Source organism: Somniosus microcephalus, chromosome 18 (assembly GCF_052327205.1).
Source record: "Somniosus microcephalus isolate GS21.2 chromosome 18, FLI_Smic_1.0, whole genome shotgun sequence".
Classification (NCBI taxonomy): domain Eukaryota; kingdom Metazoa; phylum Chordata; class Chondrichthyes; order Squaliformes; family Somniosidae; genus Somniosus; species Somniosus microcephalus.
In genome coordinates, this window is record NC_141004.1 from 44,217,765 (window position 1) to 44,230,767 (window position 13,003).

At 45.1% G+C, this 13,003-nt stretch overlaps 1 long non-coding RNA gene across 1 annotated transcript; it reads right to left on the reverse strand.

Annotated features, from left to right (window-relative positions):
• Window positions 1-688: 688 nt before the first annotated feature.
• Window positions 689-11,484, reverse strand: LOC147105245 (uncharacterized). Its single transcript, XR_015081765.1, has 3 exons — window positions 11,338-11,484; window positions 4,486-4,523; window positions 689-3,898 (listed from the first exon to the last, which is right to left on the reverse strand). It is a non-coding gene; the product is annotated as an uncharacterized LOC147105245 (long non-coding RNA).
• Between the last annotated feature and the right edge of the window lie 1,519 nt (window positions 11,485-13,003).

Below are 13,003 nucleotides of genomic sequence, written 5' to 3' on the forward strand. Positions count from 1 at the left end.
GAGTTGTATGAGCATGGAATCATCTCTTCACTTAACAGCTACAAATGTGCTATAAATGCTGCCATCTCACAGCTCATCACTTTCCAAGCTCAGAAGCTGTTGCTTACTGCATTTGGAAGACAGATTGAGCTTTATGCAGCTTGCAAGTGTTTGGAGCAAACTCTCTATCTAGTGTCACCTCATTGGAAGAACTCCTCTCACTATTGACAGATCACTTCTGTCATCTCAAGTTCACCTGCCATCTATTACATCAGCATCGGTGCCCTTGAAACTATCTCACCTTGGTCCTCATAATCCCACCACAATCAGCCCCAACAACAGCAGCACCAGGCACACCAGCAGCACCAACACACAACACCAACCTTCTCCGCAATCAGCTGATGCTGCACAGGATAGAGGGCATCAGCACCCAACCACATTGCTGCCCAGGATGCCAGGGATGGCCTCACCATGGTCAGATTTACTTCACTTGACACTGTACACCCTGGCTGCCATATGATGCGCCAGGTTGGCATCACCCCACACCAACACCATAAAGCAACCATACAATGTCCAAGCCATTCCTTTCACATTCATCATCTTTGGGGGGCATACCTTTATGTCTCACCATTCACTACAACTCAATAAGCCACTTCCAAAGGTGCACACACATCTGTCCAAGAATGCAAAGTGTTGAAAATATGGGTTTTAATGTTTGACACCACATTAACAGAAACTTTACATGAACAGTGGCTAAAACACACAAGTGCCTACCCTTGTGTGTTGTTAGTTGATATGATTGGACTAGGATGGGGGTGAGTGTGAGGGGTGGCTACTGAGATGGGGAAGTGATAATGTAGATAGAGAGGGATGGGTGGTGGTGCAAGGTAAGTTGGTGTGAGTAAGGATGTGCAGGAGCAGGGTAGAGAAGGCAGAGTGATGGGGATGTGATGAGAGGCACAGCAGGATGAGGTTAAGTGTGGCTTGGCAGTAACATTTTGTGATCTACTGAGATCATTGAAAGGTTTGCACCAGTGCAGCCAGGTCCTCCTGATGACATCCCTGCATGTGTCCTCCTGTGCAACCTTGTGAAAAAGCTGGTAAAATGGTAAGTACGTGGTAAAATGGTGTTTAAGTACCTTTTAACAAGCTCTTAAGTATGTGAATTGGCTTACCCACCAATTGGTGTCGGGTCTGTAAAGCGCAGACAGACCCGACACTTGGGAAACTGGCACAATTTTGACAGCGGACCCACGTCCAAACCCACCCTTTGAGCACCGGCAAAATTCTGGCCCAGGCGTGTAAAGAAAAGGCAACAGATTGGCAAAGAAAAATGGTGAAATAAATATGGCAAAAGAAGTGAAGAATAATATTAAAATGTTACAGTAAGAAAAAAAGAAAAATGAGGGATGGAGTGGGGCCACTGATTGTGGCATCAGGTGAGGGCAAGAAAAAATGATGCTACATAGGCTGCAGAAGTGCCAAGATTTTTGCTTCAGTTTTTTTTATCAAGGAGGAGACAAGAAACTTATTTGATCTGGAAAGGGAACAAGAGGGTATTGCAAAAGGAGGATGTGACACTATTCACATTACTATCAGTATGGTTGCTGAACAGATATGCAAACGTAAAGTAAAAAATCTCAGGGGCTGAATAAAATGAATCTGAGGATCCATAAAGGCCAAAGAGTGGAAATTACAGGAACTCTGGCACAAATCTTCCAGATGTCAACGTATCGGAGAGGTTCCTGAAGACTACACAAAGACAGATCTTATTCATATTTTTAGAAAAGCTAGCAGAAATGACCCAGAAAACTACATACCAGTGGGTTTGATGTCCATTGTGGGTAGAGTTATGGAAACCCTTATTAAAGATCAAGGAGCATCTGGATAGAAATAAAATTGTAAAAGATAGCCAATATGAAGGGGAGATCTTGCCAATCTAATTTACTGGTTTTGTTTGAGGGTGTGAGAAGGAGCTTAGTAAGGCAATGGAAGTCGTGAACTCGGATTTTAGTAATGCCTTTGATACAGTTGGTTTGGAAAGGCTGGAAATGAAAATAAAGAAAGCAGGAGTCAGTGGAAATATTTTACAATGGACATGTGATTGGTTGACCGATAGAACCCAGAGGGTGTTGGTACAGGGATTGTCATCAGCCTGAGAGAATGTTACCAGGGACCTGACAGGGGTCTTTTGGGACTTCTTTTGTTTGTTCAGTGAAACCTGTATAAACGGACACTCGCGAAAAACAGGCACCTGTACAAATCAGACGCTTATTGACAGTCACAAATAACGTACTTTGTAACAGGTACAAGAGGACCACAGATACTCACAAATTACAAACTACAGGCAGCCTTCAGTGCACCAAGCCATTTTGCACCTTAAAATATGGGACACAGCCTGATGCCACATTTTAAAACGTTCAAAGTACGTACTGTATCTGAGTCTGAAGATCGAGATGACTGATGGATTGTCACTTGATTCCTTTTTGTCCCTGCCGGTATCCAGGATTTGAATCCTCCCTGCAGCCACTGTCCCTGCTGGTATCCAGGGTTTGAATCCTCCTTGCAGCCACTGTCCCTGCTGGTATCCAGGGTTTGAATCCTCCCTGCAGCCACTGTCTCTGCTGGTATCCAGGGTTTGAATCCTCCCTGCAGCCACTGTCTCTGCTGGTATCCAGGGTTTGAATCCTCCCTGCAGCCACTGTCCCTGCTGGTATTCAGGGTTTGAATGCTCCCTGCAGCCACTGTCTCTGCTGGTATCCAGGGTTTGAATCCTCCCTGCAGCCACTGTCCCTGCTGGTATTCAGGGTTTGAATCCTCCTTGCAGCCACTGTCCCTGCTGGTATCCAGGGTTTGAATCCTCCCTGCAGCCATTGTCCCTGCTGGTATTCAGGGTTTGAATCCTCCCTGCAGCCACTGTCCCTGCTGGTATCCAGGGTTTGAATCCTCCCTGCAGCCACTGTCCCTGCTGGTATCCAGGGTTTGAATCCTCGCTGCAGCCACTGTCTCTGCTGGTGTCCAGGGTTTGAATCCTCCTTGCCGCCACTGTCTCTGCTGGTATCCAGGGTTTGAATCCTCGCTGCAGCCACTGTCTCTGGTGGTATCCAGGGTTTGAATCCTCCCTGCAGCCACTGTCTCTGCTGGTATCCAGGGTTTGAATCCTCCCTGCAGCCACTGTCCCTGCTGGTATCCAGGGTTTGAATCCTCCCTGCAGCCACTGTCCCTGCTGGTATCCAGGGTTTGAATCCTCCCTGAAGCCACTGTCCCTGCTGGTATCCAGGGTTTTGAATCCTCCCTGCAGCCATTGTCCCTGCCAGTGTCTGGGGTTTGAATCCCATTATCACTTCCAGACTCAACTATTCTGATGCTCTCCTGAGCAGCCTCCTACCCTCCTTTCTCTGTAAACTTCAGCACAGCCAATACTCTTCTGCCCATATACCATCTCACACTAGTCCCACTTGCCCATCACCCCTTTCCTCCCCAACTTACTTTGTGCCCTAGGCCCCAATACCTCAAATTTTAAACTCACTTTCTTATGTTCTAATCCTTTCATAGTCTTGCTTTTCCCTATCTCTGTAACCTCCTCCAGCCCTACAACTCTCCCCATCTTGAGCTCTCCCATCCTCTGACCTCTTGCGCATCTCCCCTTCTCTTTGCCTGACCATTGGCGGCCATGCCTTCAGCTGCCAAAGCCCCACACCCTGGAAGGCCTTCCTGAACTCCTCTGCCTCTCCACTTCCCTCTCCTCCTAAGGACCCTCTTTAAAACCCAGTTCTTTGACCAAGCTTTTGATCATACCTCCCAATATCTTTTCCTTAGGCACAGTGTCCATTTTTTTCAAATATACTGCTGTGAAGTTTTGGGATGCTTTTCTACCTTAAAGATGCCACATAAATGCATGTTGCTGTTGTTGTTATCGCTGTAAGATAAATTATTCTGCGTTATTTAGTGTATTCCAGTATGACCTAAATAGACAATTTTGCATGCAATTATTCATTCTTATTTTATCAACTCAATGCTAATTTTTGAGCGTCTCCATGTCTCTCTCAATTTTCCCTCCCATTTTTCCTTGTCCACCACTTGTGAACACAGCGGTGCATATCCATATTCCCTACATTTATAATAACTTTCGGAAACCATCATTTCTAGTGTGTTGTTGGTTAGCAAATGAGAGTACAAGGATGTGGAAACAACTGGCTGAACACGAGTTTAAGTAATGAAATGCAATGAGCTCCGAGCAATATTAGGTGCAATTTGTTTCTGTCAGAACTTGTCACAACAAAATCCTGGGCAAATGTCAGTAAGAATATGCTGAAGTAATGCAAGCAGTGGCAAACGTCTGTCCCAATGCGCCAACTAAGAACTGAGAGAAAATGTAAGAAAACTAAATAGAGTACTGGCGGTTTAACAGGTGTAGGTACACAGAGAGCTGTCTTTTTTGATGCTAATCTGTACACTGAAGGGAAAATAATTGAGCAGATTCTAGATGAAGCAAACTGTACTGACCGGTTCAATGCTGTGGCAAACATATCTGTAAGGCTGGCCTGAAAAAAATTAATAGATTCTCAATTAATAAATAATTAACTGGTTACTTTTCACCTGAAAAGCTAAAAGAAGCATTTCCATTCATTAAATAATTGTTTAAAAAAATTATAAACAAGCACTTTTAATCACAATTCAGTTGGCTTTATTATTGCTGCAATGTGTTGATTGGACATATTAAGCGTTGAGTTTACTATGACCCCAGGTCTCTCTCACTGTCACCTGAAACTATTTCAACAGTTCTAATGATACAACATTACTAATGATTTTATTTTTGCAATTAAAGTTACAAATTGTACTTGAACCTGACTTTACACTTGGCTTAATTGTTCAGTTCTGGAATTGCACATTTTGCAGTTTAATTTACTGATATCAATACCTTGGCCGGAATTTTCCAGGGTCCATGCAGGCACGATCGGAGGCAGGTCAGGTGGAAAAGTTGAACTTTTTTGCAGCAGGTCAGTAACCCGCCGTCATCCCGCCCCCATGCGCCTTTCCCTCGGGCGTGTCTGTCAGTGTGGCAGCAACCCCACCGGCAGAGGTGGGTGATCCAATATAAAGGATTATTAGCTTGTCAGACCCTTAAGAGTCTTTTAACCTTACCTTTCCAAATTCACTGGATGCCCACAGGGACCATGCTGCTCGTGGAACAACTTCTGTCAAACTGAGGCAGGAGTTGAGTGGCCATTGATCCAGCTGATTACTTGATAGCATTACATGTACTATAAATGCTCCCACCTGACAGCTGATAACTTTCCTCAGGCAAAAGCTGTTGCTGACTGCATTGCCAGCACAGATTGAGCTTTCTGCAACCTGCAAGACTTTCCAGCAAGTCTCCATCCATGACACCTCATTGGAAGAACCTCTCTCACCATTGACAGATCATTTCTGTCATCTCTACTTCAACTGCCAACTATTCCATCAGCATGGGTACCGTTATACTATCTCACCTTGGTCTTCAGAATCTGACCACGATCAGCCCCAACGCCAGCAGCACCAGGCACATCAGCAGCACCAACAACAACAACCACCTTTTCCTCAATGCCCTGATGTTGCACAGGACAGAGGGCATCAACGCAGGGCTGCACCACACCGGAGGCGATACCTGCAATACAGGGTATACAGGCAGAGGGTGAGCTTCCTCAACATGACTGAGCAGCAGTGCCAAAGGAGGCTCAGACTATCGCACCAGGTCGTCGCAGACATTTGCACATTGCTGGAGCAAGACCTGCAGCCCAGAGGAGTGGGTGGCCATGCCTTACCAGTGGCTGTCAAAGTCACCAGCACCCTCAACTTCTTCACCTCAGGCTCCTTCTAGGGATCTGTAGCAGGCATTTGTGGCATCTCGCAGTCAGCCACCCACAGATGCATCACGCAGGTCACTGATGCTCAGTTTAACAAGTCAGCTAATTATATTAACTTTTCCACCAATGAAGCCACTGTTACTCAGCAGCTGCTCAGCTTTGCCACTCTGGCTGGTTTCCAGGGCATCATCGACTGCACACATGTGGCCATCAGAGCACCCCATCATAACCCAGGAGTCTTTGTCAACCGCAAGGCCTTCCACTCCCTCAATGTGCAGCTAGTCTGCAACCATAGTAAGATCATCATGCATGTGTATGCCAAATTCCCTGGTAGCTGACATGACTCTTTCGTCCTGCACTAGTCCACGCTCCCTCAGCTGTTCGTACCTCCAAATTGACTTTCCGGCTGGCTGCTTGGAGACAAGGGCTATCCACTGAAGACTTGGCTCATGACACCCTTGAGGAGACCAAGTACTGAGGCTCAGGAGAGATTTAATGAAAGCCACATTTTCTCCAGATGTGTCATAGAGCAGACAATAGGTGATGTGCCTCAATAAATCCAAGACTCGATGTTAGCGAAACAAAACAAGGCTTTTATTGACTTAGAAGGTAACACACAGAGAATGTATCTTCCATCCAGAGGTCTGCCGTACTGGATGTGCTGCAGGCTGGGCCAGCTTACATAGGAGCCAGGTATGGGCGGAGCCCTACACACAGTACAATACAATGGAAATGAAACTGAAACCAACCACAGTCACAGGCAGAGAAATACTGATGAGTGATGAATGGAATATTTCATCACAATAGGCATGCTGAAAATGTGCTTCAGATGCCTTGACAGATCTGGAGGAGCCCTTCAGTACACAGCAGCCAGGGTCTCCAGAATCATCATGGTCTGCTCTGCCCTGCACAACATAGTGCAGCAGTGGGGATTAGTGCTGCATGAGGAGCAAGGCTCTGAGCACACAGCCTCTTCAGAGGAGGAGAAGGAGCAGCAGCATCAGGTCAAAGACGAGGAAGAGGAAGAGCTAGTGGAACCTGCAATGCAGATGGCACCAGCATGTGAGCACATTGCTGCCCGTGAGGCCAGGGATGGCCTCATCATGGCCAGATTTACTCAACTTTATGCACTACGCCCATATGGCTGCCACATTCCTCGCCATGTTGGCTGCCACATTCCTTGCCATGTTGGCAATACCCCACAGCCAGACTATAAAGAATCCTTACAATGACCAATCCATTCCTTTCACAGTCACCACCATTACTGGAGGTAAAGTTAGATCTGACCTTTCACTATAACTAACTAAGCCACTTTCCATTGTGCACACAAATTAGTCCAAAACCGGAAAGTTTTGAACATAAATAATTTCATGCTAAATATTAAATTAATGGGAACTTCACAATAACATTGAACAAAACACCCAAGCGACTACCCTTGTGTATCTACTTGTGTGGCAACTTTCATTTACGCATGCTTCTACGTGGTGCTACCCCAGTGGATTCAGCAGAGTTAGAGGCAGCCAGCTCACTTCCCTGCTGCAGCTGCTAAGACACTTTTGGCGGTCGTCCTCCGGGTTTTGGAGCCTATGATGGCCCCACCAAAGTCTGCTCCTCCTGCGACTGTGTAGGAGCAGATTCAGCCATCGTTGTCCAGGGAGACATCTGGGGTTCTGACTGAGGGTTTGGCAAGGGGGAGAAGTGTGAGCGCTTGGAGAGGAGCCCCCATTTGCATGTCTCCTCTCACCATCATCCCTTTCATGGGGCACCCGCACTTCCCTGCTAGCAAAAAGCTGGAGAGCACATTGCTGCACATCACTGGGGCCATGAGGAGCCATGCCTACACTGACATCCCTCCTAGAGAGGGCATCTATGAGTCTCTGGGATCTATTCTCCATAGATAGCCATCTATCCACCATAAATAGACATCTATTCTCCATAGATAGCCATCTATCTGCCGCAAATAGACATCTATGCTCCATAGATAGCCATCTACTCTCCATAGATAGCCATCTATCTGCCATAAATAGGCATCTATTTTCCATTGATAGCCATCTGTTCTCCATAGATAGCTATCTATTCTGCATGGACACTATGTGCTCCTGTGAGTGGTGCATTAGCTGCTCCGTGTAGGTGGCCATCCTATCCACGGAGGAGCCTACAGTCGCTACTGCCTGCAACACAGTGGTGCTCATGTTGCAGACAGACTCCTCCATTCTCTGAACATTTGCAGACACCGCGCTCGCAAAACCTGTCAGAGCCTCCTGCACTTCTTCCTGCAACTCCAGGATCGCCCTCTTCCTGGATGGCCCCCAAGTCTCAGCGTCTGCTTGCAGATGAGCAGAACTAGGAGAGTCCTGTGCCATCCGACAAGAAGTCTCCACTGCTGTCCCTGTCTCCACCATCTGCTCTTGCTCAGTTGTGATTTGTGAGATACCAGGTGACAACACTACTCTATGTCGCGAGGGACCCACTGAGTCATGCGTATCTGCACTGGTGCTGGGTGGGCTTGTGTCAGGTGACGCTGCACCCTCAGAGGCTCCTCTGAGGAGTCATCTTTGGCTTCTTCCTGGACACCGAGGGGTGCTCTTCATGGACCTGTGGGAGAGTAAAGAGATGAGTTACATATGTCATATGTACATTGGGCACAGATAACATTATGCACATAATTATCATTCAATGGCTGCTGACATCAGCCCCCATATGAGTGACTGATCTATGCCATGTAGCTGTATGAAAAGTGATTCTGTCACCAGGTTGCTGAGATGTTCCCCTCTTTCCGTCTCTCGCTTCCGGGTGCTCAGACATTCCCAAGAGTTCCAACGCAGCCTGCTCAACACTGGTCAGAGTTGCGAGTGATGGAGGTCCACCATTAGTTCTCTCCCTCTCCCTCTTATTGTGGGCTCTCTTTTCCTGCAAGGAGGGAAAGAAGAGAAGGTTGAGTGAGAGTGATGGAATGAGTGTAAGGAATGGATGGTTTACATGTGTAAAGGGTGACTATGATGGAGCGGGGTGGCAATTCCAAGTGGCCTCCTTTTCTGTTGTTAGTTGCTTTGAATGCACTAAGGTGAGGGTGAGTGTGAGGGTTGGCTAGTAAGATGGGGATGTGATAATGTTGATAGAGAGAGGAATGGGTGGAGATGCAAGGTATGTTGGTGTGATTAAGGACGTGCAGGAGTAGGGTAGGGAAGGCAGAGTGATGCGGATGTGATGAGAGGCACAGCAAGATGAAGGTGAGTGTGGCTTTGGACTCACATTTCCCAATCTCACAAGATCGTTGAAGCATTTGCGACACTGCACCCGGGTCCTCCTCATGACGAGTCTGTTGTTCACCTCCTCGGCATCTGGAGCCAGGCTCCTTTGGTTTGCTGGGGAGGTCTCTTCTGCCCATCAGGAAGGAAGATGACCTCCCTGTGTGCTCTGACTCCCTCTACAAGCAAATGAAGGGAGTCATTGGAGAACCTGGGTGTAGCCCTCTGCCTCCGTGCAGTCATTTCTGCCCCTGTGTACAGCAGTGGAAACCAATTGCACTGACTGCACTATCCTAGATGAACCTTCAAATGTAATATGGCCATGGTCCCTTTAAATATCCCTGTTGAGATTAGCCAATTTGTTGATATTAGCTTATCTCTGGTCTTTCAAATAATCAGGATTGACTGCAAACCAATATGGTGGGTATATTGCGTTTAATCGGAGTTTAAGACATAATATAACACACTAGCTTTACAGCAAAAACATACGACCGTGACAAGCAGCTGGTACCGGTCCCGATCAGACAGACGACTGGCATACGCGAACAACTCTTCGGCTTACGGCCTTTCTCCTTCTCTTCCTCTCTTCTAGAACCGCCAAGAGTGTTAAACTAGGGTCAGTATGGGTCCACCCTTGGAAGAGTGTTAGACCATTGATCACTCTTGGAAGCTTTCCACTTCACTGTCTGTGCTAAGGCCTTTTCAGGTCTTGCTTTTATTCTCTGTTTAGGGGTGGGCCTGATGTAGAATATGGACAGGACCATTTAACCTGTAAGGGCTCTTCTTAAACCAAGGTGCACAATGGTATGTCAAGTTCTTTGTCTTAACTTTCAGATGAAAGCCCTCCCCTAAGGGGTCTCATGCTCTTCCCTCACATGTCTTTCCTGTTTATACATTCTGAAGGCCCATCCATCTGAATTCCTCTTATCTCTCCTTCTTATCCTCCCAAGTTTGGAGTCAGACGTGCCATTCTTGGCCTTCAGATGTTCATAGCTGCTTGTTATCAGTTATTTATGTTCATGCTATTCATGCAGCTTTAGCTGTGCAAAAACAAACTATTTCATTCCATTATCAGACTGTTGTACCATGGAATCAATCATTAAATTCCCAAAGATATCTTCTATTCTATTCTCATACACTGGTTAACTTATACATTTTAAAGCAGTTTTGTTAAACAAAGTCAAAATCCTAACTTAGCATTATAATATTAGCAGTAATGGAAGAAACATAGGCATTGGGCCTCAGTTGGCCAAATCAAAGGTACAGTCAACAACCTTCTTAGCACAAAAACAGCAGATAGCTAGCCTGGGAAGCAAGGTCATATGTGACTTGCTACGGTGCAGAATGTTACAACATCCACAGGGAACCAAAAACATAAGCACATTTTAAGCATCTATCCAGCTATTCTAATACTAGTCTGAAGAGACACTTTGGTCTCAAGTTCTAATACAATCATCTAAACACAGTATTATTCGCAACACAATTTCATTCACATAACCATATACATTTTAGATACCCCTAATTTCTAACACCCGGCTGAAAACGCGTCATCGATGACGCCACCAGAGCCGCTCCATTTAATTGGACGGTGCAATGCATAGGGCGGGCTTAACAAGCCCAATTATTGGAAAATCATTTTGTGGAGCAGGATGGAGGTAGCAATCGGGTTTGGTCCCGACATGGCGGCCACCTGCACTGGACCCGCCAAGGTAAGGAAAATTCTGGTCATAGTTACTTACAATGGAATTCTAGATATCACTGTGCAACAAAAATCTCATATTGAAACTCAATCTGTTCACATATAGAAATCTTTATACCACTACACGCTAAATACCTCATTCCAAAACATAATTTTACTTGTGATGTCAAAATACAATTATATAGTGCCAATTTTTCTAGACTCTTATGGCTCAATCAAACTTGTCTATGGGGCTGGGTGGTGAATAAATAACAGTTATCATTGGTCGATTATATAAAATAGAGATATAACAATCGGTAAGATTTGTAAAAACAAATGTCTCTTTTTTATGGAATCATCTGTTGTTTTGAAATTATTCATAATACAGATGATGAAGAGCAATATATTTTTTTAGCAGTTGTTCATACATCGTAAAATCGAGTGGACTCTCAGCACACTGATAATGAGGTGGAATTTCGTGTGGGGACTTCATTGAAAAGTTACACGCATAAATTACGCCCATTCGTGTGCACATTTTGCCGAGATCAATTTATTCTTACATTTCCTACCAATCTCATTCGCATACCTCAGAATGTAAAATTCGGCATACAGCTGCATAAACCAGCGTAAACAAATGGAGCCTGTGGAAAGTGCTGAACTCACTCCACGCCCGGAAGTTTACCTGGGCGGGTCCGGTGCGGCCGGTGATCGTGACGGGTCGCGACCCCGCTGCTGTCTCCATCCCATTGTAGAAAATGAACTTACCTTAATGGGGCCTAAATAGCCCGCCCAGCACTTTACCCGGCACAATTAGATGGAGCGGTTCTGGTGACATCATTCATGATGCGTTTTCAGCCGGGATCCTTAAAGGGACCACGGCCACGTTAAATTTTAAGCTTAAGCTAACATTGTGGGTGTTGAATCTTTACTGTACGATAGTATAATAAAACTTATATATGAGTGACAAACATTTTTTGCATAATATTATCATTAAGTAATATGATGCCATCTACAAATACGATCAAAAATATAATTTAAAAAGTACATTAATTAGGAAGTTATTGGTGCTTTAGTCACAAATCTATAGACTTGTGCATCAGTAACTGGTACAAATAAAAGATGTGTGTGTATAAGTAATACATAAAATTAAGCAGACTTTAAATGTAATTGTAAAGGAGTCTATTTACAATTTTATGCAAGTTCAGCATAAGAACCGCAGAAACCCTGATAAACAGTGTAAGTGTTGCTTACAATGTGTTTCTGGGATCTCTGCAGCTCTTCTGTTGAAGTTAACAATGGACAAGTGAGAGAACCTCTGCAGAAATTCACCCTAAATTCTCAGACTGAAAAATTAAATTAGTTATATTCAGGGACTGAAAGCAAATTGAACCAGTGGAATGAGTGTAGAGAATGAAATTGTTACGGTTGATGACTTGATTTAATGTGTAACTGGACAATCACAATATACTGTGAGAAAAACCTGACCAGAAACAACACAAAAATTTATTTAAATGCTGTATGTCATTTTTTTATAGTGCAGATCAGTTCACTGCAATTACTGTTGAGTTGGAAGGCAACAGCCAAGAATGGCCAGTGAAAAAGGTATTTTCCTCACCATCCAAGGTAGGAGGGGAGCCTTCAGCACTCACATCCCTTCAGGAATTTCTGAATTAACATTTACCAGTAACTTTTCAATTAGAACAGAATCTCCATCAATCTGTTAGCTGATGTAATCTATATGTTTTTATTTTGGTTTGTTTTTCATACTGTCAAGTAATCAGCTGGAGCAATGGCCACGGAACTCCTGCCTCAGGTTGACAGACGTGGTGTCCGAGCTGTGTGAATCCCGCGGCCATGCAGGGAAATTAAAAAGGTAAGTGAAAAATGGTTCTAAACTACCTGATAATCATCTCAATTGGATCCCCTGCCACTGCCGGTCGGGTCGGCTCCACGATAACAGACGTACCTGTGGGAAAGGCGTGTGGGAGCGAGATGACAGCAGGTTCCCGACCCGCTGTCAAAAAAACAACTTTCCCACCTGACCCGCCACCAATCTCGTCCACTACCACCACATAAAATTCAGCCCCATATATTCCTTCTTTAAGTATGAAATTTAAAGTTTCAAGCCATCTAGCCATCATTCATGTTTATTACATATGATTACATAGGATATACGGCACAGAAACAGGCTATTCGGCCCAACCAGTCAAAGTCGGTGTTTATGCTCCACTCGAGTCTCATCCTGTCTTTTC